Below are 5,776 nucleotides of genomic sequence, written 5' to 3' on the forward strand. Positions count from 1 at the left end.
AGCGCGCGCGAGGGCGGGAGCGCGCAGGGCACAGTGCGCAGGCGCCTGTCCTCTGCAGGAAAGGGGCGGAGCGGAGCTCAGGAGGCGGGGGCGGAGGGACGAGTCGAAGGGGAGGGCGCCGGCTGAGGTAAGAGGCGATTGGCTGCTGGAGCGCATCACGTGATCCACAGTAGGTTCCCATAGAAACGCTTTTCTGCTGTCCTCTCTCGGGGGTCTTAATTTTTCGGCTATGGGCACCCGAGGTGGGTGGCCTTGGCTTTTGTTGCCGTCGCCTCCCCGACCAGCGACCTGTCTTTGGGGTCCAGTGTAAGGTCCCGCTGGTCGAGACCTGCCGTGTGGAGTGGGATGGACTGGCTGCGGGACCAAGTCCCCTGCAGTTGGCAGGACTATGGGGCGGAGTGATGCACGCTCGCGCGCCCAGTCTCCTTCTAGTTGTCGGAGACATAGCTTCGGACCGCGCGCTGCCAGGGGCTGCTTTCCCGAGCCGGGAGCCCCCTTCCCGGGGCTGGAGCCACGCTACGCAGCCAGCGAGAGGTCCCCAAGGACGGAGTCGAAAGGTCAGATCTTATCTGTCAGTGCTGTGTGACAGCATCGCGACAGGACCTGCAGAATCTGAACTCGGTATCCTACCCTTCGGGAGGGAGGGGAAAGTGCCTGGGCAGGGGCTGGAGACCTGATAGAATTGGGGTGAACTTGTGCGATTGTGGGGGTGTCCAATGATTAACATCTTAAGTGGTTGTTGGGAGCAAGAATGCTAAGAAAGGGTGAGCGAGTTATGCTCTCCAGTGCTCAGGGAAAACACACCAGGATAATAGAAACTCGACTTTTCAGATTGATATTTATGATTTAAGACTTACATGAGCCCAGTAAGCCGGCTTTTTATTATATTCCACATCACCATTTATGAAGGCAGAGCTCTTATTGAAGAGGTAAAGGCACTAAGCTTAAAGAAATGGTAGTTGTGCTCTGTGCATCACACTGTAACATAAGTATTTGCCAAATAAAATTAATGTAGACATTTAGGCGGATACTGCTCAATTATCAGTTCAGTTCATTTTCACCTCTTCCTGAAGGCTGCCTGTTGTCTTGTTGACTGCCTCATCCTTGGTTTCCTGAGCCATATGGAAAAGAGCACTCGGCTTAGCATCAGAAAACCTGGCTTGAGTCTTGACTCTTCCATTATCATCTGCATGGTACTCAACATTTCTGACCTTAGATTCCTTGTCTCTAGCATGAAGCCAATATTGTATTCTTCTCAAGATTGTTCTCAGGATTAAATACACTAGAATGCTATGTAAATGTAAAATTCATGATACCTGTACCATTGGTTTTGACATTAGTTTCATAACTTACCTAATGATGTATCATATTTTTTTTTTTTGCTTCTGAAAGAGACCCATAGATTCTGAAGGACAAATTGTCTTTTCTATCTTTCACATAAAGCCAGATATGCAAAAGGTACTCACTACATGCTTGATTAAATAAGATGTATAGGGCAGTGCAGTTTGAGTCACACAGAATAGTGAATTATTTAAACCTTTATTGAGTATATATATATGTGCACACACAACATGTATATATATATATAGAGAACACTGAAGAATGAAATGCATCTATTTTTCTTGGGAAGAAGCAATGTAGCAGTCCCTCCCCTTCCCCCAAGTAAATCACCTTTCTAGAACATACATCTTTAACGTTATAGAAGTGGCATTTCCTTAAGTTATGAAAAAATATACTGATAAAAACTCTTCTAAGACTGTCTTAAGACAAAAAGTGAAAGATTTGTACCTGTTGGTAATATTTATTTTTAAAAGTCATATATCAAAGTCACAGATTAATTTTATGGTCAATGGCATTATATAACTTAGAATAAATATGTGCCTTAATAGTATTTGTTTCAGTCTTTTTCAGACTTTAGTAAAAGCTGAGCAGTGTGCTTTCTTGGATGTGAAAGCTGGTTGTACTTTTTGTTCTTTTAAATCAAGATTTTTTTGAAGAGAAAATTGAACACTAGATGCACTGTTGAGTGCAAATGGAAACAAGGCTTCTGGCACATTTCTGTTCTTTTGTATTGTCTTATTTAGGTAATTTTCTTGTTCTCTCATTTTAGAACTGGGAAGAAATCCTGGGATAAAAATCAACTTAATGAAATAGTGAGAAGAATTTTAAAAATCAGTTGTTCAAGGATATAATTGTCTTCATGGCTCAGAATCTTACTTTACACATTAAAATTTTTAAGTGTTTCAGTAGTTTTTATATTGTCTCACAACGATGACAGTGCCTGTTACCACAGCTGGCATTTTACCCAATGAATTCATGATTAGACAAGTTAATTTTGAAATGATATTTATAATCAATGCATTAATTACCTCCCTACCCGCATTAGCTAATGTTAAATGTTTAAATCATTAAGGACATTTTTGTTTGCGGAGAAACTTGTCCTTAATTATCTTTTAATTAGAAAACACGCTATTCTATTTCCTTGAAAATCCTAAAATTTTAATGTTAACCATGAGACTTAATTCATTTTAAGTAATATTATTTTCCATTAATTTAATTTTGCAGATTTGTACTTTACCCTCATATATAAGGATCCATGAGGCTTTAAGATATATTGATTTAAGGTATATTGTGCAAATCTGGTTTGGCTCACTATGAACACAAGAATGAATCTAGCTTTTCTCAAGGTTAGTGATTCCTGTATAGCTTTTTATTTTTGTGGTGATGAGAAGAACCAAGGATATTTTTATTTTATTTTATTTTTTTTGGGCGGTACCAGGGATCGAACTCAGGTCCTTGCACTTGCGAGGCAGGTGGCAGAACCACTGAGCTAAATCCCTGCCCCCCGCAAGGATCTTTTTAGATAGAAGAGACTTTAATGAAACTATCCTATCTTTTCAGATATTTTAAGATAAGTACTTTATCTTCTTTGTGTTTCTTTTCCTCAAATCTGCTACCAGATACTTAAAAAAAAAGTCAAGGCATTGAATCTTTGGCATGGCACTGTTGTTTTTATTATTTGAAATGGCAGTGAACTTTGTTAATAAAATATGTCAAACTGTTATGGTATAAAATTTCAGTTAACGTAATGGTGGTTTTTTTTGTTTTTTTGGTACTGGGGATTGAAGTTGGGTCCTTGCACTTGTGAAGCAGGCAGGTAGAACCACTGAGCTAAATCCCTGGCCCATGTAATGGTGTTTTAATAACATTGTTCTCTAGCAACATGATTACTACAAAATAAAATGATTTTTAGCACTGTAACTATATATTATAATTTAATGCTCTACTGATATCAGGATTAACTGGTGCTATGTTAAAACCATAAATCTTCAAAAAATTTTTCTTTGTGATTAGTTCTAGCTTTACATAATCTTATAATTAAACACTGAAGTAAAGTAACTACAAAGAACTATTTAGCTATAAGATCAATATATATTGGTATTTCAAAGATTTAAACAAAAATTATATATTTGTGCTCTTAGGAAAAATATTTAGTGCCAGAAGAAAGAATAAACCTTGTTTTTTAAACATTGTGGTGAATGAGACCTTTGTTCCATGTAATGTTTTAATTTTATAGTAAACGGATGCCATGGGTTTAAATCATTTAGCCTTTATTTATTCCTATCACTTGGAGTTTTTTTAATGCTTTAACTTTTAATGCCTTTTAAGTTGCTTTAAGGCATTGCTTGTCATAATTACAATAATATTTGAGATAATTTATATCTTTTCCAATATTAGTGTTATTTATTTATTTTTCTTATCATATTGCATTAGCTAGGCCCTTGAAGAATCTTGAAAAATTGAGTTGATAGTGGGGTTTCCTGCTCTGGTGTTTCACCAGTTGATGTTATATTATTGCGTTATGACCCTTAGGAATGACTGCTGAAATTATCAAACTTTTTGGAAGATTTAAAGATAAGCATCATAAAAATTCCGATGTTTTTTAGGAATGCAATGCATTATGTTTATATGTTTTGGGGCACTAGAACACCCCAGGTTTCTGGATTAAATTCACTTGTTTATGAAATGTTATTATTTTAATTATTTGCTGGATTTAATTTATATTTTGTTTATGTGGTGTCAGATCTGTGAAAGGAAGGAAGATTGATCTACAATTTCTGTGTGCTATCTTAGTTTTTTTGTTTTGTATTGTTTTGTGTGGTAGTGAGGATCAAACCCAAGGTCTCATGCATGCTAGGCAACTGTTGTAGCACTGAGATACATCTCCTGCCATTTTATCCAGTATTGATATTAGGATTGGTGTAACTTTGAAGATGAACTTGTGCAATTTCACCCTTTTTTTCTGTGCTCTGGAATTGTTTGAATGATAGATAATTCCCATGCTTTTTGTTTTAGGAAGTTATAGAATATGCCCGAAAAATTATCTGGGCTTGCAGATATTCGGTCATCTTTCTCTATCTTCCATGTTTCTTGATTTGTATCATTCATTTCCTTTTATTCTTTGTCAGTGTGAGAATTTAGATTTTTCTAGAAAATCATGCATTTAATCTAGGTTGCTGATTCTTTGATGAGAAATTACATAAAGTATTTTCTTAAATTGTTCTGATGTCTTTCATGACCTTGGACATTTTGCTTTTCTCATTGATGCTATTAACTATTTAAATAAGATATTAAAATCAACTTCCCCCCAATGTGATTATCACAAATTCTAGTAACATATCTTTACTTTTTATAAAAAATAAAAAGTAAACAATGTCAGACTCATAAGTTTGATAAAATTTGAAACATCTTCCAATCTATTATTTATTATCATTATCCTATCAATATTTTATTAAAAAGTTATTGTGTCAGAGACTTGGTAAGTAAGTCCTTCACTTACAGTATTTAATCCTTGGGTTATCCCTAGGCCCTAGACATTAGTGTTCCCAGTTTTATGAGTAAACTAAGGTTCAGAGATACCTGAACCTTAATACCCTGACCAATAATACTCGATTAGCAAGTGATAGGTTATGGAAATGAGTTTGGTCAGATTCCAAAGCTCGTGTTTTTTATCACCACTCTCCACTTTCAGCAAGTTTTTCCTCATTATTTTCAACTATAATGCTTACCTTTGTTGCCCTGAGTAAGGATATAACCAAATTTCAATGGTCTAAATAAATCCACAGCACAGCTTCAAATGGACTATAAATTGTGAACCAAAAAATTATTGTAATGATTTTTTTAAAGGATACTTGTTTTTCACATATTCCTGTGAACTTTTTCTGTCTTATTGTGGTATTTTGTGACTAGAGATAGACACTGTTACAGTTTCGATTTCACCGCCCCCCAAGCTCATGTGTTCACAGGTGGGGCCTAGAGTAGTAACTGGATGATAAGGCCACACACCCATCCATGGATCAGTCCATAGCTGGAGGGGCCCAGTCGGAGGAAGTGGGCTACAGATTTTAGACTACAAATGATTTGTAGCCTGACTGATTTTACATTCCACTTGTCAATTTTGGAGACAGATTTCATGGCAACAAATTGGATCTTTTTAAGGTGCTGGAGATTGATTGAACAAGGTCCTGTGCATGCTAAGTATGCACTCTTATTTTTTTAAGGAAGGAAGGAAGGAAAGAATGTTACATCTATTTTGTCAATGACCTATTTTAAAATTAGTTTTTTAGCATTTTAATTAGTGTTGTGTTTTCTTTTTTGTTTTTTCTTTTTCCAGTATGGGGGATTGAACTCAGGACCTTGCATTTGGCATGCAGGCCACTGAGTTATATCCCTGATCCCTTAAGCATGCACAGTTTTTTTTTTTTTTTTTTTTTGT

At 36.5% G+C, this 5,776-nt stretch overlaps 1 protein-coding gene across 1 annotated transcript in view; it reads left to right on the forward strand.

The window, feature by feature from the left end:
* Positions 1 to 179: 179 nt before the first annotated feature.
* Positions 180 to 5,776, forward strand: part of Rgl1 (ral guanine nucleotide dissociation stimulator like 1) — a 260,886-nt gene continuing 255,289 nt past the window's right edge. Inside the window, exon 1 of the mRNA XM_010640560.2 lies at positions 180 to 557. The gene's annotated coding sequence lies outside the window, so the exon portion shown is untranslated. The remainder of the gene's footprint in view (positions 558 to 5,776) is intronic.

This window comes from Fukomys damarensis, unplaced genomic scaffold, assembly GCF_012274545.1.
Source record: "Fukomys damarensis isolate Sample0158 unplaced genomic scaffold, DMR_v1.0_HiC HiC_scaffold_11, whole genome shotgun sequence".
In the NCBI taxonomy this organism is placed as follows: Eukaryota; Metazoa; Chordata; class Mammalia; order Rodentia; family Bathyergidae; genus Fukomys; species Fukomys damarensis.